This window comes from Monodelphis domestica, chromosome 3 (assembly GCF_027887165.1).
Source record: "Monodelphis domestica isolate mMonDom1 chromosome 3, mMonDom1.pri, whole genome shotgun sequence".
NCBI classification, from domain to species: Eukaryota; Metazoa; Chordata; class Mammalia; order Didelphimorphia; family Didelphidae; genus Monodelphis; species Monodelphis domestica.
In genome coordinates this window covers 447,939,761-447,966,319 of record NC_077229.1, presented here as the reverse complement: position 1 = coordinate 447,966,319, position 26,559 = coordinate 447,939,761, and the positions used below count along the sequence as shown (strand labels likewise).

The window sequence follows — 26,559 nt, the reverse complement described above, 5'->3', positions numbered from 1 at the left end:
TTTGAACCATTTCCCATTTCTCTTGCCAGAAGGCTTCTGTCTTTTTGATAAGCTCTGATTTAAATTCTTCCAGAGCTTTTGGAAATTTTCCATTTTTTAGAAGGTTTTGTTTTTGCTTGAATTTCCTCCTGTACATCCTCTGAAGCCTGAGTTTTTCCTCTGTAAAAATTTTCAAGTGCCACTGTCTTTTTTTTTTCCTTTACTCTTGTTGGAAGGAGTTTGGGGCTCCTGTGTGCAATTAGCCCTCCCCTTTCCTTTTTGGTCAGATATCTGAGTGAGCTGGATAGGTTCTCTGTGTATGGAGTTAAGGAGCAAAGATTTTACCTGAGGCAAGCTCTCGAATCTCCACAGCTGCACTACCTTCCCAGGGGTACCCACGTTCTGCACTCTCCTCCCTGCCCGATGGGATTTTGGGTGTAACTGCTGTTGGGAGTAGGTCCTTGGTGGTCTTAGTCAGCACCCAAGACCTAAAGCTTCCCTTTGCTCACTCCAGAGGTGCCCCTCACTCACTCACTCACTGATTCTGTTGCTGGCTCTGACTCTGGCTCCATAGGTGGGGTGGGGGAGGGCAGATTGGCTCATGTTTGTGTAGGAACTCCCCCCCCCCCATAGTGTGGAAATGCCCAAATCCCATGTATCTTCAATGCTGCTTCCTACTGTAGAGTCCCTTCATTCTTATAAAAATGTTTTTTTTTGGACTTTTTAGGTAGTCTATATTGGTGGGTCTGAGGAGAGGATGTGTCCCATGTCTAGATTGCTGCCATGCTTAACCCAGAAGGAAGTCCCTGGACAAATGTTTTTTAATGTAATGTATCCAAAACTAACCTGTTTACATTTCACAATCCCTTATTTATTCATAAATTCTCCTCCTACCCATAAATCTGACATATAATATGTTCCTTAATTCTAATTCCCTTATAGTATTCCTTTTATATCCAGGTCGCATATTAAAGACAATTTTCTTAAGAAGTTTAGCCACAAAAGTGTAACCTACAGGGAGGAGTAGAAGCATGGAAAGCTGGAGATCTTGGAAAATACTGAAAAACATATTGATGGGGAATGTTGTCCACATCCAGAGAAAGAACTGTTGAAATTGTCTTTAATCATCAGTATATTTTTAGTTTTATTTATTTAGTTTTATATATTATAGTTTTATGGGCTTTTGGTTATGTATGACTTTGCTTTTACAACAATGGCCAATATGAAAGTGTGTTTTACCTGAAAAAAATTTAAAAATTTTCTAGAAAAAGGGCTTTTTAATAGGTTGTCTTAAAAAAAAAACTGTCTTACACATTACAGTAGGTGCCAAACAAATGTGTGGTGAATGAATGAATTAGAGTCAGAAGAACCTATCTGTCTCTCTTATTTGCAGATCAAGAAAGAGGTCCCATCTGGTGAAATGTCATTCATAAGGACTTAGACTTACACTTATTACAGACCATAAACTTGAATCTAGAAATCCTGACTCTCAGGTAATCCTTTTTCCATGACCTTCTTATTTGCTGCTATCTTATTTTAAGTTAATCAAGGGATCTGGACTGACTGAGAATTCCACAGGGAGTGGGGATCTATGCAGCTTTGAAGTTTAACTGAATCGTTGGATATTTAGGTGGGAAAGATGATGTTCCCTCTCAGAAGTGAGTATAAATTAGTCTTCAGAACTTTTTCCTTATTCTTAGGGAATTCTGATTCTTAGGTTGTTATATAAGATTTTGGTTAGATTTACAGATTTCTTATCTACTCTAAATCTTCCCTTTTTCAGTAGATATGGGGTGGTGGACTGAAGTCAGAGCTCCACAGTCTATAGGAGAGGGCCCCAGTATCCTAGGGAAAATAAGGCTTCAGAAGTGGAAGAATCATAGAATGCTTAAAGTAGCAAACATACATTTCAGGTCACTCATTTTACCAAACAGGAAACTGGAGCACAAGATAAAGTGACTTATTTGGGATCTCGTAAGTGATAGATGGGAGACCTGGGATTTTAACCCTGCTCCTCTGACTTCCATCACACACCACAAAGCTTCAGAATACACCAGAACTTTGGGCACGTCTTACCTTCAATTCTTCTTCAGCTAATAAGAGCTCTTTAATTTGTAAGAATTTTAGATCAAGGGAAATTGTCAAAGTGGAGAATTTTGCAGAGTACAAACCCCACTGCAACTAAAAGAAATTGTATTTACCTCTGAGTGGAGTGACTTGTAATGTTTCATGCAGTTCCTCAACATACCCTACCTGATGAAAAAGAAGACACTGAATTAGATCAATAATCTATCCAATGATACTCTTCCAGATGAAACCAGTGGGTGATTATTAAACAGTATCATTGCTTTTTATCATGTCAGTGCCACAATTGATATACAATTGATCAATCAATAAGCAGTTATTAAGCATCTATTGTTTGTTAACACCAAGTTCTGGTATACAAAGACAAAAATGAAATTGTCCTCACCCTAAAATATCTTCATTCAACCTGGGAGAGCTATGTATGTGTGTGTATATATATATATATATATATATATATATATATACACACACACACACACACACACACATATTTTTATATATGTATATGTGTTTGTATACATATATATACAAACATGCACACATAGATACATGATATTCACAAAAGAAATAAGAAATAATTTGCGGAATAGGCTGGAGAAAGCATTAGCAGTTGAGGAAGGGTAGAAGAAAACTAGAACTTCTGGGATGTAAAGATGAATGAGGAGTGAGTTCTAGGAATGAAGGATGACTTGTACAAAGATTCAGAGATAGGAGATGGGATACTCTAGATGAGGAACAGCATATAGGTCAATTTGGCCAAACAATGAATAAAGGGGAGTAATAATGCTTGTATAATACTGAAAAGGTAAGGAGTAATTAGAAATAGAAGTAATTAGGAATCACTGGAATTTCTTGAATAGGTGCAGAATATAGTTAGCTCTATACTTTTTAAAGAAATTCCCTAACTTCCCATTAGTGATCCTTCAGCAAAGAAGCCTATTTGGAGAAGCTGATTTTGAGTTCCTGCAGGTGAGGGGCAAATGGGTTTCCCAAATTCATGAAGATGGATCCATGATTTGTAAAAGAACCCAAATCTCCTGACTCCAAATCCAATATTCTTTCCTCTATATCAAAGCTTCTTTAGTGTGATTAGGATCTAATAATAGGCCAAATAGAAATCCTGCTTTATTACTTACAAAGTGCTTTCTTCCTATCAACCCAGAGAAATAGGTGCATTAGTATGATTATCCCCATTTTATAGATATTTCCATTTTTCCATTGTAAAGTCAGAGGCTATAGAATAAGAAGTCAGCAAATGAACAAATACTATCAGAAAGAAAGCAAACCTTTACAGATGACCAGGGTTTGAATCCAGATTCATTTATTACTTGTGTGATCTTGGACTGATTTGTCCACAAACTGCACTCTGTAGTTTACTACCGTCATGATGCTAGGTAATTTATTTCACATCCCTAGAACTCCACTTCCTTATCTGTAGAGGAACAAGGCACAATAAGATTATCTCTAAGGATCCTGCTAGTCTTGATTCTACAGTCCTAACTTTGTGGACTATAAAACTTTTGGGACAAGTTCCATATGATTTACCACTCAATGCATAAATGTGTTCTTATACAAAGGAACAGACTGGGTTGTTTGATTGAACTGTTGTGGCACTGGAGTCAGAATATTTGTGGTGGGTTTCCTCTTTCCAAGCACACTATAAGTTATTGGAGCATCTTTAACTCTCCTTTGGGAGTCATGGTGGGCTGTGTAATTAGAATCTGTTCCCCTAAAAATAACTATGATTCCCAGCACCGCACTCTCTTCCTGTCCTTATGTGCTGACATATACAGGATATAAATTCTGTGGAGTTCCATTTCTTGCTCTCTTCTCTTCCTGTGGTGGCAGCTGTGGATGGGGGGTTTTTGAGCAGGTAGAAAAACTTAGCCATGTGGTTCTGTTTTGTTAGATAATTACCTTTTATTCCTTTACTTCTAGTGATTATTAGTAAACATCATAAAATATAATTCTTGGAGTACCAGGTAGTTTAGGCTTTCTGTCAGGCAGCTCGCTTAAGAATTTACCTTGAACATGAATTTGTTCTCCACATGCTAAGGACGCTTTTATAGTATGATTTAATTAGGTACATAAAAGCCTTGTAGCCTGGTTGTTAACTCTGTATCTTACATAAACATCTCAACCATTGACTTGGGCATCCCTTCCTCATATAGTAATATTCTTTCCACAACCACGCCCATGTTAGTAGAATTGGGGAGGATCTCTGTGCATCACTTTAAAAAATAATTAGCACATTACACATTGAAATGACTCATTCTTTGTGCTGATCTTTTGTAAAAAAGGCAAAGTAACTGGGATGTGACACAGGGTGATTTGACTGTTGTTTAAAAAAGAAGCACACTTTTCAACAGAGAAGCATCCTTTGTGTTCTAATAGCTGCGTATATAGTCCAGTGGGTCATGCTTTGTGTGGTATTAAATCAGTCTCATATTTTATACAACACTTTCAGCTGTTTGGATGAAGCCTCAGCAAGTGGTAAACAGCTGCCATGATTCATGATTTTATAGCAATTGTATGGGTGTATGACCAGGTGACGAAAAAGGTGATAGGAGGTCTGACGTGAATCCATTCCTGTAATAGACCCAGATTTCTCTGCTTAGCCAATGCCATAGTCCTCCAGGATCTCTAATACCTTCCTACTATTATTGAAGTACTTTTTAAAATTTTAAGCACTTTTCATCTTTTAGCTCATTTCATCCTCCCAATAATCCTAAAGAGATGGAAGGAACACAGATTGTGTGTGGTCATTTGCCTTGTTTCTCACCTTCCCCTCTACAGTGCCTCTCTGCCCTTACTTTGACATAGAAAAATGGAAATATCTATAAAATGAGGACAATGACATTTAAGGCTCTATTTCTTTGGATTGATGTGAAGAAAACAATTTGTAAGCCATAAAACAGTTCATGTATTTGAACTACTGTTAGATTCTTCATTAACTGATTGAACAATACTGAAACAGTTTGGTATAAAGGAAGGAACATTAGATTTAGAGTCAGAGGTCCTGAGTTCACATCCCTCCCTGCAAGACACAGGGTAAATCACCTAACTTCTCTCTTTCTTAGTTCATTATCTGTAAAGTAAGGGTGATTGTGGTGGTATGTGAACTAGATGACCTCAGAAGGAGGCAGGCCAGTAGGGGAACTGAGACTGGATTGAGCTAGGTCAATGTGATCCAATGAATTCTACAGTTTTATAAACATGTGCCAGGGAACATAATTGGGAAGTGGATACTGGGAGGATGAGGTAGAGTGGAATAGAGGTTAAAACAGGCAAATAATACCCAAGGACCTGAGGGATAAGATTAAGTATGATGGAAAGATGAAAGTAACAGAGATCCAATCAGAAAGAGTGGATAAGAGTATGAGTGGGAATCAGGAACCCACACTAAGGTCCTAAGGGAACAGAGGCGAATCTGGGACCAAGCTACAGGCTTAGTAATAGGAGGAACTAGAGTTCAAATCATACTTAGCTGTTGTGTTCTGTTGACTCTTACCTTCTGTCTGCTCATGTGTAAAATGTGGGTAAAAATATTTGTAATGCCTAAGTTAAAGTCAACAAGTATTTATAAAGTACCTTCTATGTTCCAGGTAGTATAAGAATTATTAATAATAAAGAGACAAAAACAAAACAATTCATGCCCTGAAGGAGCTCACATTCCACTAGGAATGTGGGTGGAGAGAATAACACCTACATAGCTAAATCAAAAGCAACATGTATGCTAAGTTATTTTAGGGGAAGAACACTTAGGGATGAGGGATCAGGAAAGACCAGGAGGGCATTGTAGGCATGAGGAATAGCTTATGCAAAGGTACAGGGGACAGTGGTGAAATACCATTAGTGGGAAACAAAAAACAGGGCCAGTTTGGTAGGAATACAGAGTATAATCTGGGGAATAATGTAAGATTGGACAGTACAGATATTTTGTCAAATGGTAAAGTGCTTTAATTGTCAAATTCTGGGATTTATCTTTATATCCTAGAAGCAATAGAAAATCACTGAAGCTTCTTGAGCAAGAAAGTGACATGCTCAGATCAAGACTTTAGAAATACCAATCTGGCAATCATTTGTAGGATGGATTGAATAGCTAGGAGGAATACAGATAGAAGAAGGGAGATATTAGAGAGGTAGAGAGTTATTATGAGTTTATTGCAATAGGCTGAATAAAAGGCAATGAAGATCTGAACTATGTCAGAGGAGAGATAGGAGTGAATTTTAGGAATACTGTAGAGGTAGAATTCATAAGACTTGGGAACTGATTGACTATAGTTTTTGAAGGAGAGGGAAGAATTGAGGATAACTTTTGAGACTGCCAACCTATGTTACTGAGCAAATGATAGACAGAGAAATGGAAGTTAGGAAGAAAGATTAATTTTGGGAGAAAGATAAAGAGTTCTGTTTTCAACTAGTTGAATTATATTGCCTATGGGATATCCAGGTTGGGATGTTCAGTTGGTAGATAAATGGACAGAACATTTATTAAGTACTTACTATGTGCTAGTCACTATGTCAAGCTATGGGGACCCAAATACAAGAAAGAAAGGTATTTCATAGTCACAAGGAGTTTCCATTCTAATGGAGGAAGACAACATATAAAGGGGTAGGGAGGAAGGAAAATATGGCAGGAATGGAGAAGTAAGATTCTGGAAAGTTGGATATAAATAAGTATAGAGGTGACCCTGAGGAAATACTCAGAGGGAAGAAGTTTCTCAAGGTGGCATGAGAAATTCCAGGTGTGAGAGAGATAAAGTACCACTGGTATCCTTCTTCAATGATAGAAAATGATATGGGACTGAAGACATGAAGCTGGAGTATATAGATTTGGGAGTCATTTGCATATAGGTGATAAGTGGAATCAGGGAAGTCACTGAGATGACCAATATAGTATCACAAGAGAAGAGGGTCTTCACAGAATTGTTATGAGATGATGTCTATAAAGCACTCTCCCAACCTCAAAGAACTCTACACATTAGCTATTTACAAAGGTCTAAACAAAGATGGTGCATGTTTTATTGTAGAGCTTCTGTATTGAGAGTCAGGAGACCCATCTTGGCTGCTTATTACCTAAGTATCTTTGTAATGTCTTTTCTCATTGATAAAATGACTAGATATCTCTTACATTGCTTTCACTTCTAAATCCTGTGATTCTATGATTCTTGAGGAGTGTGGGAAATTGGAGCTGGTGATCCAGGCACAGTGAGCCTGAGCCATGGGGAGGTTAGCATTTAGTTAAAGGACATTTTGTCATCAAGGGGTTACCAAGAGGCAATAAACAGGACAGGGAGATAAGAAGGAAGTTGGATTCCAGCCTATTACAAAGTTTTCTGAGGCTCTTCTAGATTGTCCTTGTCCTGGGCAAGAATTGTAGCTGAGGAAAAAAAAGTGTGGGGTAGGCTATTTCCAGCAAGAGGAGTTCCTTGATCTAGTGGGAATTCAGAAATAATCCAGTTCAACCTTTTCATTATAAGGAAGATGCAAATGGGAAAACTGAAGCCAATGGTGGTAAAATGATTTGTGAGAGTTAGTAAGCAGTATCAGTAATGTAATTCAGGGATTAGGAGAAGAGATAGTGATGATGGAGAGAAAGAGGGAATGGTGCTGAGAGAGTGAAAAGATCCTTCTTCTCTTTCCTCCCTTCCTTCTAAGGAGATATAGCCAAATACTGTCTCCTTGAAAGGGAAGTATGTCTCCCCGGAGAATGTTTTCTGAGAGATGGAGGACAGGAGACTAGAGAGGGAAGCCTTAGTGAGAGTGACAAGATGCCCCCTTCCAAGGAGCCTTGAGAGGCAAGATGATTTCTTATGCCTCTGCTTCCCCCAGGGACATCAACTGTTGGTAGCTTTTAGGATCTTAGGGCTACCCTCTTGTCAAGGAGAGATGTCAATTCATTGGGTCAGGCAATCTTGAATCCCTGAGATCTAGAAGTCAAGCCCCTTTTGGGGCTTTAACTATGTTTGTTTAGAGACTGGTCCAGACATAAATCTTGAATAACCAGATGATTTATTGGAGTTCAAGCAGGGAAGGGGTGGCAAGGATATCAAGTAGGTAAGTGAGTAACCAGGGAAGCACTAAAATTGCCCCCTCTGGCAGATTGGCCCTCCAAAGTCTAGGGGTTCAAGGCTTCTGAACCTTGATTCCTCTTTCTTGCCAACTGCCTATTAGTCCATACTCTAACTAAAACTTAAACATGGGAGTCCAGGGACAGGTAAGGGAGAGAGAGACAGAGAGAAATCCTTGGAAAGGATCTGTGGATGGCTCTCTTCAAAAAGTCCCAATCCATAGCCCCACTGAGGACTTTATACTGCTGTCACAAAGAGTTGAGTTGGAGGTATTTAGGGGTTCAGAAAGGACAGTAGATCTCCAAAGGAATAGGTTTCTCCTTAGCTACTGGGAATTCTCCTCTCTCCTCTCCTTCCCCAAGCCAGAAGTGAGTTGTTTGTTGGATCTCTAAGCCTCTGTTCCTTTCTTAGAACTCTTAGTTTTTTTCTTTCTTTCCCCCCACTCTTCCTTCAGTAGATTCCAAGAGATTATTGCTTGTTCATGTAAAATCTCTCTTCTCTTATCTTACAATAAGCATCAGATGAGCATCCAAGTGGTACAGTGGAAAGAGTGCTGGACCTGGAGTCAGGAAAAATTCATCTTTGTGAGTTCAAATCTGGCTTCAGACACTAGCTGTGTGTCCCAAGACAAGTCACGTAATCCTGTTGGTCTCAATTTTCTCTACTGTAAAATGAACTATAGAAAGAAATGGCAAACCACTCCAGTATCTCTGCCAGGAGTTGGGGACAACTTAAAAACAGCTGAACAAGTATCAGATGCAAATTTGACTCCAAGTCCTCTGTCTACTGGACTATGAAGTCCAGTAGAATATTTTAAAATCCAGAAATAGTGTGGAGTAGATCTCAAGTCAACCACTGTCATGATAGTCACTTCTTAATCCTTCCAATTCCCTTGAGCCACTTCTATATATATATTTCTGGAAATGAAAATGAATTATGTGAATAACAAAGAATGTATGAGAATCAGATGACATAGATTGAAAGAAGCTTGTTTTATACTACCCATATTTATATAACCCTGGTAACACATCACACACAAATATTCATTTGAGATATGATGCCATTTGTCAAATGATCACAACTTTACACCACTGAGCAAAGCTATGTACTATGTACATATATGTACATAAATATGTATTAAAACATGCACATCTGTGTTATAGTCTAGACAATTTAAATTAGTCTAGATGTACATATATACATATGATTCATACATGGGATCTAACATTAATACATATACATATTAATGTATGTATAGCATACACATGTAGGATAATAGGCTGAAAACTGAAAGGAACCTTAGAAATCATCTAATCCAATCCACATGTGTTTGTGAATAATTTTGCATGAGAATCTACTGTTTATTTTATATTTTTTCTAAACTTAGTGTCCATCTACCAAAAAGCATTCATATAAACAAAAAAATTTTAAATGATTATAACAAACTCCATTATTTATCATTTGTTTCATAGTTTTTTAAGTGTTCATTAACTTTAAACCTTTAAAATGTTTATTCTTGACTCAGAAACTATCAATAACAAAATCAAAAACCCAAACAAAAATAAAAACAAATCAAACATGAGACTAAAACTCCATTTTTATGGTTAAAAAATGTCCATACTTACTTTACCAAAACAAGACCAAAAAATGTTCTTCTGTGTGTCTTTCTGATCTTTCCTTCTCTGTACTTGTTATTGCTGCTCTTAGTATTTTTTATCTTGTTATAGTGATAGTGTAGTCAGTGTGTACATTATAATTTCAATTCTGATTTATTTTTTTTCCATCACTTCATTTTCCTATTTCTTTGTATCCCTCATATTTTTATTATCACACAATGGTATTCCATCGCATATGTAATTATATTGCTCTCTATTACATACAATTCTATCTCCTGGTTTCAAATAAATTTTTGTGGGTTAAAAAATTCAACTTCTTAAGGCACTCAATTTAAATAAATATTGTGTTTCATCAGAGAAGTTTTTGGCATACATGTACATAGTCATGTATTGTATTTACTTATAAACATGATTTGTTGTATTGTAATTTTCCCTAATTTCGAACCACCCTCAGATTAATAGTTTAAATCATGCTGATCACAATAAATGGTTAAAATACATTAAAATATATGTGTATATATTTAATTGTTCCTTGATGAATGTTTATAAATAACATTGACCAAAATCTTCCTTTTTTATATTCAAATTTATATTTGTTAAATTTGATTTCTCTATTAGTCTTTTAAAAAAATTATTCATTTGATCAGAAAGAACACATTTTAAAATTTCAGTAATAATCTTTTTTCAACAATAATCCTCGCCCCTCCAAACAAATTTCTAAAATGTACATGTACAAACTTTCTCTATTGTATAGCATATTTTATATGCTGGGTGAAAATTATAACATTTCCTCTGAATGATTTTCCATTTTAAAATAAGAGTTTTACTTTTGGGTTGTCCCTCCTTCACCTATCTAGATTATTTTCTTTGCTTTTTTCCCACTCTTTTAAAAAACCTTTACCTTTTGTCTTAGAATCTATTCTAAATATCAGTTCCAAGAGATACTAAAAATCAAAGGAGAAATTAATAAAATTGAAAGTCAAAGAAGTGTTGATTTAACAAATAAGACTAGAAGCTGGTACTTTGAAAAAACCATATAAAATAGATAAAGTACTGGTTAGTCTGATTAAAAAAAGGAAGGAAAACCAAATTGACAGTATCCAAGAGGAAAAGGGAAATCTCACCTCTAATTAAGAGGAAATTAAGGCAATCATTAAAAACTATTATGCCCAATTATATGGCAACAAATATGCCAATCTAGGTGATATGGATGAACATTTACAAAAATATAAATTGCCTAGACTAACAGAGGAAGAAATAGATTACCTAAACAACCCTATATCAGAAAAAAGAAATTGAACAAGCCATCAAAGAACTCCCTAAGAAAAAATCCCTAGGTCCAGATGGATTCACCAATGAATTCTATCAAACATTCAAAGAACAACTAATCCCAATAGTATAGAAACTATTTTATAGAATAAGCAAAGAAGGAGTTCTACCAAATTCATTTTATGACACAAATATGGTACTGATCCCAAAGTCAGGCAGGTCAAAAACAGAGAAAGAAAACTATAGACTGAATCTTCTTAATGAATATAGATGCAAAAATCTTAAATAGGATACGAGAAAAAAGACTCCAGCAAAGTCATTACAGGGATTATTCACTATGACCAGGTAGGATTCATACCAGGAATGCAAGGATGGTTCAATATTAGGAAAACCATCCACATAATTGACCATATTAACAAGCAAACCAACAAAAATCACATGATTATCTCAATAAGTGCAGAAAAAGCCTTTGATAAAACACAACACCCATTTCTATTGAAAACACTAGAAAGTATAGGAATAGAAGGGCCTTTCCTAAAAATAATAAACAGTATCTATCTAAAACCATCAGCAAACATCATCTGCAATAAATAAACTAGAAGCCTATGGAATAAGATCAGGAGTGAAACAAGGATGTCCATTGTCACTGCTATTACTTAACATTGTATTAGAAACACTAGCAGTAGCAATTAGAGAAGAAAAAGAAATTGAAGGTATTAAAATTGGCAATGAGGAGGCCAAGCTATCACTCTTTGTGGATGATATGATGGTATACTTAAAGAATCCTATAGAATCAACCAAAAAGTTAGTCAAAATCATCAACAACTTTAGCAAAGTTGCAGGATACAAAATAAACACATACAAGTCATCAGCATTTCTATCATCTCCAACCCATTTCAGCAGCAAGAATTAGAAAGAGAAATTCCATTTAAAATCACCTTAGACAATATAAAATACTTAGGAATCTATCTGCTGAGACAAACATAGGAACTATAAGAACACAACTATAAAACACTCTCCACACAATTAAAACTAGATGTAAACAATTAGAAAAACATTGATTGCTCATAGGTAGGATAAGCTAACAATAAAATGACAATCCTGCCCAAATTAATTTATTTAGTGCCATACCCATTGAACTACCAAAAAACTTTTTTTACTGAATTAGAAAAAAACATAACAAAGTTCATTTGGAAGAATAAAAGATCAAGGATATCCAGGGAAATCGTGAAAAAAAAATGCAAAGGAAGGTGGCCTTGCAGTCCCAGATCTCAAACTATACTATAAAGCATGGTCATCAAAACAATTTGGTACTAAGAGACAGAAAGGAGGATCAGTGGAATAGACTTAGGGTAATTGACCTCAGCAAGACATTCCAAAGATAAGCCCAAAGATCCCAGCTTTTGGGACCAAAACTCACTATTTGATAAAAACTGCTGGGAAAATTGGAAGACAGTATGGGTGAGATTAGATTTGGATCAACATCTCATACCCTACACCAAGATAAACTCAGAATGAGTTAACATCCTGAATATAAAAAAGGAAACTATGAGCAAATTAAATGAACACAGAATAATATACTTGTCAGATCTTTGGGAAAGGAAAGACTAAAACCAAGCAAGAGCTAGAAAAAAATCAAAATGTAAAATCAATAATTTTGATTACATCAAATTAAAAAGTTTTTGTACAAACAAAATGAATGCATCCAAAATTAGATGGGAAGCAACAATTGGGAAACAGTTTTCATTACAATAACCTCTGACAAAGGTCTAATTACTCAAATTTATAAAGAGCTAAACCAATTGTACAAAAAAATCCAAGCCATTCTCCAATTGATAAATGGGCAAGGGACATGAACAGGCAGTTCTCAGCCAAAGAAATCAAACCTATTAATAAACACATGAAAAAGTGTTCTAAATCTCTTATAATCAGAGAAATGCAAATCAAAACAACTCTGAGGTATCACCTCACACCTAGCAGATTGACTAACATGACAGCATGGAAAGTAATGAATGCTGGTGGGATGTGGCAAAGTGGGGACATTAATGCATTGCTGGTGGAGCTGTGAATTGATCCAACTATTCTGGAGGGCAATTTGGAACTATGCCCAAAGGGCAATGAAAGTCTGTCTGCCCTTTGATCCAACCATAGCACAGCTCGGTTTGTACCCCCAAAGAGATAAGAAGGAAAAAGACATGTGCAAAGATATTCATAGCTGCGCTCTTTGTTGTGGCCAAAAATTGGAAAATGGGGGGATGCCATTCAATTGGGGAATGGCTGAAGAAATTGTGATATATATTGGTGATGGAATACTATTGTGGTCAAAAGATTATAAAGTGGAGGAATTCCAGGAATTGATGCAGAGAGGAGTAGAACCAGGAAAACATTGTACACAGAGACTGATATACTGTGGTACAATTGAATGTAATGGACTTCTCCATTAGCGACAATACAGTGATCCTGAACAACCTGGAGGGATGTATGAGAAAGAACACTATCCACATTCAGAAGAAACACTGTGGGAGTAGAAACACCCCGAAGAAAAACAACTGCTTGAATATATGGATGGAAGGGATATGGTTGGGGATGTAGACTCTAAATGAACATCCTAGTGCAAACATCAACAACATGGAAATAGGTTCTGATCAAGGATACAAGTAATACCCAATGAAATTGAGCAGAGACTGCAGGAATGGTGGATGGAGGGAAGGGAGGGAAATAATGTGATTATTGTAACCAGGGAATAATGTTCTAAATTGACTAAATAAACTAATTCAAATGGGAAAAGTAAATATCAGTTCTAAGCCAAAAGAATGGTAAGGGCTAGGGAACTGGGTTCAAACGGTTTGCCCAGGGTCACACAGCCAAGAACTATGGGAGGTCAGATCTGAAGCCAGAACCTCCTGACTTCAGTACTGGCTCTCTATCCACTGAGCCACCTTGCTGCTCTTTTGACCATTCTTTATCATTATTTTTAAAAAGTTTTTTTTTTTACTTTACTTCCATTCTTAAATCTGAGTTGCTCCCAAGACACTAATGTTACTAATTTTTTATTTTGGGGCAGTTCAAAATAATCTTTTTTTGATCTTATTTTCTGTGTCTTTAAAATAGAGGATTGAGCTAGATTATCTCTAAATACTATATAGGATGATTCTATGATTTTCATTAACTCAAACAAAATGACTCATATTTTATCCCCTTATGATGATTGTATAGTGACTAATTAATCAGTTTTTAAGCAGCTGATTTGATTAAAATTGATTAAAGCATTTAGTTCAATGACCTAGTCTATTCCAGAAGCCTAGTACTTTTCCTGGTTTCATATGTCAAAAGCTATTTCAAGGTTGAAGCTTCTTTCTATGAAGTATTAAAAGTTATCTTAATATTTAAATGTTCATCTTTTAAAAAATGCCAAGATTTTCTGGGATGTTGATTCTATCTGTCACCTTTTAGCATATTGTATTCCTATTTCTCACATAATTTCTTATTCTGGTAGAAAAATTATATTTGAATTTTTAGTTTTCAGGGTATGATACCTTTCTTCTTGGCTGATTATGTGATTTTTTTCTGGTAGTTGTAATTTTGTTTAGAACGATATACACAGGTAAATCAAGCCATTAGATTATCCTTTTTGAATGCTAATTTACTCTTTCCGTCTGTAGTCTTTCTTTTATTTTTGTTATTTTTTGGGGGGAAATTAGTTTAATTTTTTGAAACATTTCCTCTTACCTTTTTATAGTTTTCAAAAACTCTTGTTCATTCTTTAAACTTCCTTTCCTGTATTTGTCTTGTGAATCCATCTCTTTTCTCTTTGTTTTTGCTTTTTACATTTGAGTAATTTGGGGGGACTTGTTCATTCATTTATTATCTAGGAACTAGTAGACACCATTTTCCTTCAAAGAACCAGGTGACTCTAGGCTTCCATTGGCTGGATTCAGAGTAAGACAGTGTGAGTGGCGTTGAATCCACTTAACCCCTTTTTAGTTCTGATGCCTTAACTAGGTTATAACACAACAACCCAGTCAATAAATCAATAAAAATACTTTCCATGTATGAAAAGAATTTAGATGAAATGAAATGGTCAGACGTTTTCCCCAAATGACTCTGAAATTTTGTTATGCTCTCTGAAATACAAAAGCTTGAAAATAAGGGAAATGAAGAGAAATTCCAGAAATATGAGCATGTGTTTTTCTAGGATATTTTGGGGAGTAAAGAAAGGTCTGAACTATGGAAGATCAGAGTGATGGTGAGGAGAGTAATTGGCTCTACAAAAGAGTTTCTTGTGTCAACCTTTTTTGTGTCAGTCCTTTGGTAATCTTATTATGGACCACCTTTCTCAAAATAACGATTGTTATTCATGTTAATAATAAAACGAAATGTTAAATTGATGTTAAAAGTAAGTGAAAATAATGAGAATTTCTATAGGTCTTCATTTCCTGTTTTGTAAAACGAAGGTGTTAAACTAGTGATTATCCAAACCTCTTATGGTGCAAAATCTTTTTCTTTTTAAACCCTTATCTTTCACCTTAGAATCAACACTGTGTATTGGTTCCAAGGCAGAAAATCATTAAGGACTAGATCAATGATGATGAACCTTTTAGAGATAGAATATCAGGCCCTGCCCCCACCCTCCAGACTGAGTGCCCACTTCCACCCCCCCGCCACATGCTGGATATCCCCCACCCCCACCTCCCTTACCCCACACAGGATAGGAGAAAGTGCTCCCATTGGGCTGCTGGAGGGAGGGGTGGGTGTAGTGGGGAATGTCCTCACCAAGTTTAGAGAGGGGGAGTGACCTGAGTGCTCTGCTCCCCTCCAGCTCTGCCTCCTGTGAGCTCCCCCTTTTTATCCCCTTTGTGCTCCCTTTAGGCTTCTGGGCAGAGGGGTGGGTGATATGAAAAATGTCATCAGGCAGAAAGAAGAAGAAGAAGGGTGTACCTCTGCCAGAGTCCCTATGCCTATGTAAGAAGAAGGGTGTACCTCTGCCAGAGTCCCTATGTAATAAGCTCTGGGGGTGGGAGGTAGAGGGAGAATGTAGCTGAGTGCCCACAGAGAGTGCTCTGTATGCCATCTTTGGTACTTTTGTTATAGGTTCACCATCACTGGACTAGGTAATGGGAGGTAGATAACTTTCCCAGGGTCACACAGCTAGGAAGTATCTAAGGCCAGATTTGAACCCAGGGTTTTCCATCTCTTAGGTCTAGCTCTCAATCTGTTGAGCCACCTCATTGCCTTCAATGGTGTGAAGTTTTCAACATTCTGATTTTTAAAATTTTCTTTTGAGAATTTTTGATAGCTTTACCTCTTTCTGTCACTTTTTATGTTATTTTGATAAGGATATTGAGATTAGTTTCCACACAACTTCTTACTCTCTTATCTTCCCTAAATTCTTCTAATGCTAATAGAATGATTATAAAAGATTCATTAAAAGAGTCAGATTTAAGATAAAAGAAGTTGTAACTAAACTGTGACCAGATACTTGCCATCATTCCTGAGAAAAGTCTCTTTGAAAAGGCATTCTTAGGGGACAGCGGGGTGGCTCAGTGGATTGAGAGCCAGGTCTAGAGATGGGAGGTCCTGGATTCAAATCTGGTCTCAGACACCTCCTAGCTGTGTGACCATGGCCAAGTCACTTGACCTCCATTGCCTAGCCCTTACAACTCTTCTGCCTTAGAATCAACACACAGTATTGATTCTGAGACAGAAGATAATGGTTTAAAAAAAAGAAAAAAAGAAAGAAAAGGCATCCTTTCCTTTAAATTAACTCTAGGTATCCTTACCAAGGGGTGTGCTAGAATCAGCTTGAACCAGCTTGACCTGGCTCATGAGAACTGACTGATCAATTTTTACTGTGAGCATTTATGCCTTGGAAAGTAGCAAATGCAACAAATGAAAGCTTGATTTATTGTTTTATTGATTGTCTAGTCTTAAGAAAGGTATGGGGAAAATGATGGTAATATAGATTAAAGATAAAAGTGTGTTCTGTGCACATTTTTTTCCCTGGAGAGTTGAATATTTACTAGCATACTCCTGTCTTAGCCATCAGATTAAATTGTGGAGTAGTCCATAGTTAAATGGGTGGGTACAAGTTCAAGTGCTACTAATTAATTTTAAAATTTGTGGTGATCTTCTCTATCAAAGTGAAAAATTTCCTCCCCTTTCTCTTTTCTCGAGAGCCTGAGGTTCTGTACAATTAATCCCTGTATGAAAATGTAAAGTCTTCCCTTTGAAAGATCAAATAAAAAAGTGACCAGAGGAAGACCGAGTTTGACTCTGTTCTTTCATTATCTCATAGGATATTAAGTTTATACAGTAGCTCAACATGGTTAGATCTCAATGACAAAGGACTTCAGATTCTTAATTAGATTGCTTAGGTACATCTGTGTTCCCGACCTAGAAATATTTCCCTTATAAGAAATATTCTTTCCTTTGCAAGGCAAATGCTGGCTGGAGAATGCTATGGCTGTGTTGCTGAGTCACAAAGAAGGAGCCACCAAAATCAGATCACAAAATGCTAAATGGCTTAATTCTGACATTGAAGTACTTTGATAATTGCACACAGGGATCTCTGACCACTGGAAAGAATGCCATTCCTGGAGAATAGAGATACATTTTTTTTTCTTTAGACTGCTTTAAAGTTTAAGAGAGGCAGTTAGGTAGTGAAGTAGATAGAACAATGGGCTGGGAGTCAGGAAATCATGACTTCAAAGAGCAACCCCAACACTTACTAGCTTTGTGACCCTGGGCAAGTCACTTAACCCCTGTTTGCCACAGTTCCTCATCTGTAAAATGAGGACACACCAGGGAACAAAATAGCAAACCAATTCAGTGTCTTTGCTAGGAAAACCCCATGTGATCACACAGAGTAAGACATTACTGAACAACAATAAGGTTTACAAAATGCTTAACATGTATTTTCTCATTTGATAACATTTGTGCTTTTCAGAATTCTCCAAGTCCAAATTTTTAATTTGGTTCAAGAGGTCCTAGTCTAGGTATTGAATAATATTATGAATCAGACTAAACTTCTGTTTGTGTTCCCAGAAGGAAAGGAGAGGAACCCCTAGGTAAATGATTCATTTGCTTCTTCCTATCAGCACATACAGTTCATAACTGGAGGAAGAATGCCAAAGAGGAAACATTACTAAATTAACCTGAAGGTGGTGGTGAGAGCAGGAAGAAAGTGATTTTGGGAGAGAACGGATGGTGAGACGGAGAAAATAGTTGCAGTTCCAAGAACGTGTTTTGTATGGGATAGGTTTTGAGAAGCCTTGTGTGTGGCAACGTGGAAGAGCTGTTTGGCCTTAAAATGGAACACTATTTAAAATAGGATTTGATACTGAAATTATAATGTGTAGGAGTTGATGCCTTATTTTGCTAGTTGAAATGTTTTTGGAGCCAACACTGAAGTTACATCAGTTTGGAAAAGTGTAGAAACCTTCTAAAATTTCCTCTGGAAAATATACTTTTTTATGTTTTTAAATACAATATTATTTTTTTTCCAATTTTCATGTAAAAACATTTTAACATTCTTTTAAAAAATGTTGAGTTCCAAATTCTATCCCTCCCTCCATCCCTTCCTTTCACCCTCCCTGAGACAGCAAGCAATTTGATATAGGTTATACATATACAATCCTAAAAAATGTATTTCCAGATCAGTTAGGTTGTAAAAGAAAAATAGTATGTCTCAATCTCCATTCAGACTTCATCAGTTCTTTCTTTAGAGGCAGATACCATTTTTCATCATGAGTCCTTTGTAATTGTCTTGGATCACTGTACTGCCAAGAAAAGCTAAATCATTTACAGTTGATCATTACACGATATTGCTGTTTCTGTGCACAATATTCTGGTTCTATTCACTTCACTATGCATCAGTTCACGTAATTCTCTGATTTTTCTGAAAGCATCCTAAGTCCTCATTAGCATAATGGTATTCCATCCCAAATATATACTAAAATTTCTTCTTCCATTCTTCAGTTAATGGACCTCTCCTCAAGTTTTAGCTCTTTGCCATCACAAAAAGAGCTATTATAAATGAAATTGCACTTTTTAGGGAGGTTTTTGGTGGTGGTGGTGGTGGTGGTGGTGGGGACTGAGAACTTTGTTGACTTGCCCAAAGTTTTCCAGGTAATATATGTCAGAGACAAAATTTGAACCTGCTATCCTGACATGAAGTCAAGTCACTGTTTCCTTTGCTATTGACCTTTATTAAATGTTATCTGGTAGCCAGATATAGGATGCTTAATTCTCAGAAGTTGCCTTATGTACAATGTTATGGAAATACTAGGAGAGAGACAGAGAGAGAAAGACACCATTGGGGTCATCACAAAAGGCTTTCTAGGGAATATAGCATCTGGACCTTGAAGGAAAATAAGGATTCTGACTAGAGGAGAGGAGGAGGCAATGCATTTGATGCAAGGGAACTTGTGTGTGATGGGCTAGACTGCTTAGAGGTAGGAAATGGAGTGTTGTGTTTTGTAGGTAACAATTTGTTGGGAGAAGGAACATGGGTTCAAGTTCAGTTGTGGAAGGCTGTAAGTACCAGGGTAAAAAGTTGTATCTGATCTCACAGTTGATAAGGAATCATTCAAAGTCCTTGACTAGAGAAATGCCAAGACATGGTAAGAACTGTTCTTTAGGAACATTCTAAGACCAACTAGGAGTCCAATTAGGAGGTTTATCAGAGCTGAGGCAAGAAGTGATAACCTGACAAATGGTGACCATATAAGAAGAGAGAAGAAAGCAGAAATAAGAATATTCAGGATATAAGGCAGCCAGGTGGCTAAGTAGAAAGCAGGCATGGTGTTTGGAGGTCCTAGGTTCAAATAGGTCCTGGGTTCAAATTTGGTCTTACATGCTTCCCATTGTGTGACCCTTGACAAGTCACTTGACACAATTCCTTATCCCTTCCCACTCTTCTGCTTTGGCATAAATACTTCAATAGAAATTCTAAAACAGAAGGTAAACCAAAACAAAACAAAACAAAAACAAAACAAAAGGTTTAGCCAAAAAGAATATTCTAGAGATAAAAGTAACAAGTCAATAAAATTTGACCACTGATTGGATAGGAGAGAGTGGGCATCAAACATGAGTCTGGGATTGTGAATTTAGGTAATTTTGAGGCATAGTGGTGCCTTAAATGGAACTAGAAAAGTTTGCAGGAAAGGTATATCTTGGAGGATGATAATGATATTTTCACTTTCGTTTCTCATTGATAACTCAAATGCAACATGTACAAAATGTAACTCATCAGCATTTCCAAGTATGAGAACAGATATTAGGGTGGAGAGAAAAACTGTGAGCTAGCTACTAAACTCTGAAAAAGGAGCAAATTACCTGTCCCATTCTTCACATAAACTTCAGTCTGCCTAGAGTACATCTTCTCTTCCCTCCTGAGTTGCCTACAACATCTCTTCCTGCTACCCTTTTAGTGGGGGTCTTTGCCTTTTACTTTATTCATTTATTTTTATTTATTTATTTTTTAAACCCTTACCCTCTCTCTTAGAATAAATACTGAGTATTAGTTCCAAGGCAGAAGAGCAATAAGGGCTAGACAATTGAGATTAAATGACTTGCCCATAGTCACACAGCTAGGAAGTGTCTGAGGCCAGATTTAATTAAATCCCATCTCCAGACCTGGCTTTCTATCCACTGAAATGCCCTGTCTCTTTCTTTACATAAAAATAGAGGTCATTCTCTGTCTGCAGAGGTAAGATACAAGTAGAAATCATCTTGTGATCCTTGACCTCTTAGCAGCTATATACCAAAAAACTCTAGAATCAAGGACTAAATTTGCTTTTACAGACCTTAGTTTAAGGTTTATCTAATATATTATTATTGTTGTTAAGTGAGATTTAAGAAGGAAAGGCACTAGTGTTCTTGAATTGTGAATTAGACCCTTAATAATATAATTTCACTTCTAAACTTGTTTCTTTTTACTAATAGTTAGATAATAGTTTGTATCTGGCACCAGGAATAAGCTGCATAAAATTTTCATGGAAAAATCTTTAATATATCAAGAGTTTATAATAGAAAAAAATAACATATGGGAGGAATTATTTGCTATTTATTGTTTCTCTTTTCTCCTGAAAATGGAAGGTCATATGTTAGTATTTCCTCCAATGGAGTCACAACGTCATGCTGACCTCAGAGTCTTGGTCAAGTCAGGTAAGAAAAATAATGTACAAATGAAATCATCTTGTTATTGAGGCATGGTTCTCTTTATACGCTCCTTAATTGGATTTGCAAGGATGTTCAGGAAGTGATGCCATACCACCCTTCCCTTTGTGTGAGTTTTTGAAGACATTTTAGTGACTCATCCTGAATCTGAGCATGTGGCTATAGAGTAACTTAGGACTTAAGGAAAAGGATATTTTTTTCTCTGGGGAATATTTGAATATGAGGCATGCAGACAATACAGCTTGAAAGTGACATAATTTTTTTCAAGGTTCTTCATAATAAAAATGATTGAAATAATGGTTGAAAGTCTATAGAGTGTCTCTATCGATATGTTTTTATCATCTATATTCATATAGTATTAGGATGACAAGTTAGAATGAGAGAACATGTTCTGTATAACCTTTGGGTATCAGAACAGGGTTATGTTATGAAAAATATTCTCTCCTCCTTCTCTCTTTCTTTCCTCTCTCTCCCTCCCTCCCCTTCTCCTCCTCTCCCTCCCCTCTCCCTTCCTCTTCCTCTCTCTGTCTCTTTCTCTCTTCCTCTTTCCCTCTCTCTGCTTTCCTCATTTCTATTTCTTCCTTCCCCTCCATTTCTCACTTTTCCCCTGTCTCTTTCTTCTGTCTTCCTATCTTTGTCTCTAGCAGGTAACTCAAATTCTCTAAAAATAAATATGAATTGGGAGATGATAGCAGAAGTGAACTTAAGTCAAATATCAACTGTAGTTTATCCTTTATGAGAAACAACTATAGAGACATTTGAAAATAAAACAATTTCTTGACTTCACAACACATCAAATGCCTTTAAGTGCCTAATTCTAGGCCTAGAATTAGGCACTTAAAGGTTTAGTTTACTCTAAACCTTCAGGAAGAGAGTATACTTGGTTTAACATCAAAAAGTATGTTTTCTTACATCACAGATTTTGGAAAACAAAATCTTTAGCATCTTAGCCGGAGTTATTTTTTTGCTAAATAGAACTGTTGATTTTCTGAGGCAAGTCATGCTAATGTGTTCTATGTCTCCAAACAGGCCCCAATTCTAAATGTGTTCAATTATTTCCAGTGCATAATATTATAATAATCCCAACTGATCTTATTATATAAAGGTTAACAGTCTACTGGCAAGTACTTGTCTCTTTCAGTTTGGCATGTTTACTCAGGTCAGGCACCTACCGGATATGAAACTGTAGACCAGCTAATGGTCATTTTCCCAAGCCAATAGATATTTACCCAAGAAAAATGGCTCCCCAGGGATATTTTCTCTCCAAAGCAAATATATCTAGTGATCTCACTTTCATAAGCACACCTTGGCATTGATATTGACCCCATTCCATAACAAAGGAGATATACTTAAGAAATAATACCCATTTGAGACTAATTATTGAAAAACAGGAATGGTACTTTACAAATCAGATTCTAATCCCATGGAACTTAAAAGAAATGGTACCAATTATATATGCAAGATAGATGAAAAGTCTATAGAGAAAGGAAAAGCTAAAGAGAAAATTTATAATTGATTCCACAGAGAGTGTTCATATCTCTTCCATGACTGAATGATCACTATTTATACTCCAAAGGCAACCCAATATCCCTCCTTGAAGAGAAAATGAAGGGACTCAAGGAACGCCTTTTCATTCAAGGAGAATGAAACATTCTTTTTAAAAATGGAAAAGGTGCTTCAATGTGAAAAACACGAAAGAAAAAAAATGATATGAAAAGGCAGGGGAGAATTCTGATTCGTGTCCAAAAATTTGAGGATAGAAGAGTTTGGGGAGCTTGGTACAGTGGAAAGAAGCTTTAATTTAGTCAGAAGACCTGATGTCAAACTCTACCTCTGCTATGTACTACTTGTGTGACTTCAGACAAGTACTTGTTGGTCTCAGTTTCTTCATCTGTAAAAGAGGAGAATGAGCAAATGAATGAATGAAAATAATATTCATTTCTTGCTATATACAAAGTACCATGCTACATGTTGAGGATACACATGGAAAAGATAGACAGTCCTTGCTACCAAGGATCTCACATTTTAATGGAGAAGACAACCTAGATGGAAGGTTTCAGCTGCAAGTCAGACAGAAAGGTACCATGTCCTTAGGGTGCAGTGACAAAAAGAGATGATTATGTTTATTTTTAAATGGAATTTCTGTAGACAAAATCACTATTAGACAGAGACAAGGATTTTTGGTGACAAGAACTTTATTAGATTCTTCAGTAGTTAAAGCTATAGAATCTTGTAGTGCCCAGAATTTTAAACAATAAACAAAATGAGGCCATTTCTCCAAGTATAACATCTTTTATTAATAAAGGAAGGACTGGTCAATCACATGTGACTCTACTGGTAAAGATGCCAAATGACCTGTTTTATACCATCTTTTATACTGAGTGTTTCTTCCTTTTGATTGGCCTGACATGCATCCTTTGGACTGCCCCTGGTAATCCCTGTTGGTAGATATTTTAAAAGCAGAGTTAGATTTAGAGATCTCTATTCCTCCTGCTTTACATCATCACCAGGAGGATAAAGCACTGTTCTTTTAGGTGGGTAGAGCCTTATAGTTTCACTAAGTTAGGCAAACTGTGGCCAAATCACTCTTCTCTGATACTTTAAGAAATAGATTTGTGAGTTAGTTTATAAAACCCAGCTTCTCTATCAATCTTTGGCTAGAAAAATATTTAATCAGGTATTTGGTGGCTTTTTCCCCCATTGCAGGTCACCCCAAATCGGTCACCTCAAATCTATTAAGTACAAAGGCAGATGAGCTCTCTCACCCTCTAGGGAGGGTGGATTCTTGTTTATAGATAAAGTCTAGAGGTCTCCATCCTGCCTTAAAAGACAAAGGACTTATCCCAGTTAAGTGCCTTGGACCAGGGAGTAATTACCTTAGCTTGAGAGAACAGAATTGTTTTACTTTTATAAGTTTTGGTTTGAAAAAAATGAATGGATTCACATAAAAATATTGCTAATAAATAATACAATTCAACATTAATTTTTCTTAACCTGCTGCCCTGGACAAGGGCTGTGCATATTAGGTTCTAAGTGTTGTTCCACTTCCCAAGCTTGGGTTCAGATTTTAGGGCTGTCTCTATTGGGGTCTGAGGAGAGATGTTGACTTGCCTGGAACATGCTGCTTTCTATCCCTCCCTAAGGGTCGGTGCCTTGCTATTTCAGCCAGGCTGTTTTGCCTGGCTTGTGAATAGCAGTTGGTTGGAAGTCGATAGGGATAGCTTATTCTTTCTCCATTACAGTTGCTTCCCTAGATAGTGACTGTGAGGACTGAGATGGAAGCATGACTAATGGTTTCAGGGAGTTCTGGCACTTTTAGGGCTCTTGCATATGTCTGCTTTTGGCATTTGGTCAGCAGTTGTTGCTGATGGTGAAGTTCCATCACTTCTAAGGTCCCTTCCAACTCTAGTTCTAAGATCCTATGATCATGGCTGTGACACAAGCTAAACAGAAGATTCCATTGGTATTTGGAATTAAATTAAAGATTTGTAGTTCTTTCTGAAGAAAAAAAAAAGCTATGGAGGGAGCAGCTGCTCATCAGCCAAGGGATGTTGATGAAGATGCACAATTGCTTTTAGGTTAGATGATCTAGTGAGGGTCCAAGAAGGTAGGACAAATAGTGTTATTTGGGGAATCACAGCTGAGAGCTATGGAGAATTGTTAAGAATAATATAGACCTTTGCTGTACACCTGGGGCAGGTATCTAGGATTTAACAAAATCTCTCAACACTTCTTAAACCAGTGGACTGCTATCTACTTGTCTTGATTCATTCTGGCTTTAATGATATGATCAAGAGGATTCTAGAAGGCATTGGTAAAGAATACAAAGTACTTGAGGTATACATTCCTGGTCATTGAAGTTGGACCAGGGCTTTAGAAGGGCAAGGAAGATTTGAGAAACAAAAAAACCTGTTGAGAGGACAATCTTTGAGATAGGGATTTGGGTTTCTGAGTCAAATCTTAAGACTGAGAAATAATTGAGAAACTTTTCCCTTGGGATAGAGGATACTTATCAAGGGATGAAAAAAATGTTGGTTTGGAGACCTTTAAAATCTAAATCAAAAGTGCTTCAAGACATAAGTAGCAGGCAGGCAGAAAATGGACAACCCCCCCTTCACTTCAATAAAGCTATAGGAAGGAGAATATAAGTAGAGATACCCCCAGACTCAAAGGACACACGTTCTAGGAAAGGAATCAACAACAAAAATCATGACCTCAGATACACACACACACATGTGACACATTAATTTATCAGTGTTTGGCTTTCAATTTAATTGGCAAGAGTGGGAAATGATTATTTGAGAAAGATCTACAGTTATCAACAACCCCAAGGTCTTGTCTCCTTTGGCTTGAAGTGATATCCTCTTTCAGCACAGTTGGTCCTAAGCCTCAGGTTTCTAAAATCTAATCTACATTCTAAACTAATTTCTACACTCTGTGCTGGGAATACCACTGTTAGAAAATTGTTTTGTGGTATATATATTTTTTGTGGTTCATTTGTTTCAGTTGTGTCTGATTCTTTGTGACCCCATTTAGGGTTTTCTTGGAAAAGACACTAGACTGGTTTGCCATTTCCTTTCCAGCTCATTTTACAGATAAGGAACTGAGGCTAACAGAGTTAAGTGATTTGCATAGGGTTACACAGCTAGTAAGTAAGTGTATGAGGTCACATTTGAACTCAGGTCTTCCTGATTCCAGACCAGGCTTTCTATCTACTGAGCAACATACATGCCCACAGGCAACATTGCTCCCATTGGTAAATAAGTCTAGTCTTCCTCCCACTTCATCTCAAGATAAGGATTTTATATCTCAGAGGAGGGCTGGATAGAAAAGTATTGTCAGGGCCTCCAAGTAATCTCCTGGTTCAGTTTTATAAAGGGCATAAGAGAGAGTTGGGAACAAGGAGACACTTGTGAAATGAAGAATATGATCCAACTAATTGCAGAATGAAATTCTATTCTGGGTCTGATCTTCCTCAACAAAGAACAACTTTTTGCTGGAGTTGAGAATAAAGGGAACTTTTAAAAGAAATGATCACTCCTTAGAATTTGTGATAGGGAAGATGAGAAAAGCTAGAAATAGTCTAACAAGTATCCTAAATATTGGGGAGATAATTTCAAAGGTTTCAGAGGAAGAAGAGATAGGACAATATCCTATATGGCAAGTCAGCTCAGGAGGGATTTTAAGCATGAAGTTCTGAAGGCACAAAGGGCAATAATTCTAAGATAAGAAAAATGGAGAGTTGTTTAAAGGGTTTTATCAGTCAACTTTTTATAATTAAAAAAATTTAAAAGAAGTTAAAAAAAGATTTTAAAAGTACTTGTTCAGAAGATGAAAGTAAAGAAAAAGGAATGACA

The 26,559-nt window shown here is 36.6% G+C and overlaps 1 long non-coding RNA gene across 2 annotated transcripts in view; it reads left to right on the top strand.

Moving 5' to 3' along the window:
• LOC130458503 (uncharacterized) overlaps window positions 1-26,559 on the top strand; it is a 243,554-nt gene that overhangs the window by 172,449 nt on the left and 44,546 nt on the right. For both annotated transcript variants that reach the window (XR_008917867.1, XR_008917866.1), the window contains exons 4-5: window positions 707-805; window positions 1,373-1,472. This is a non-coding gene — a long non-coding RNA (uncharacterized LOC130458503). The remainder of the gene's footprint in view (window positions 1-706; window positions 806-1,372; window positions 1,473-26,559) is intronic.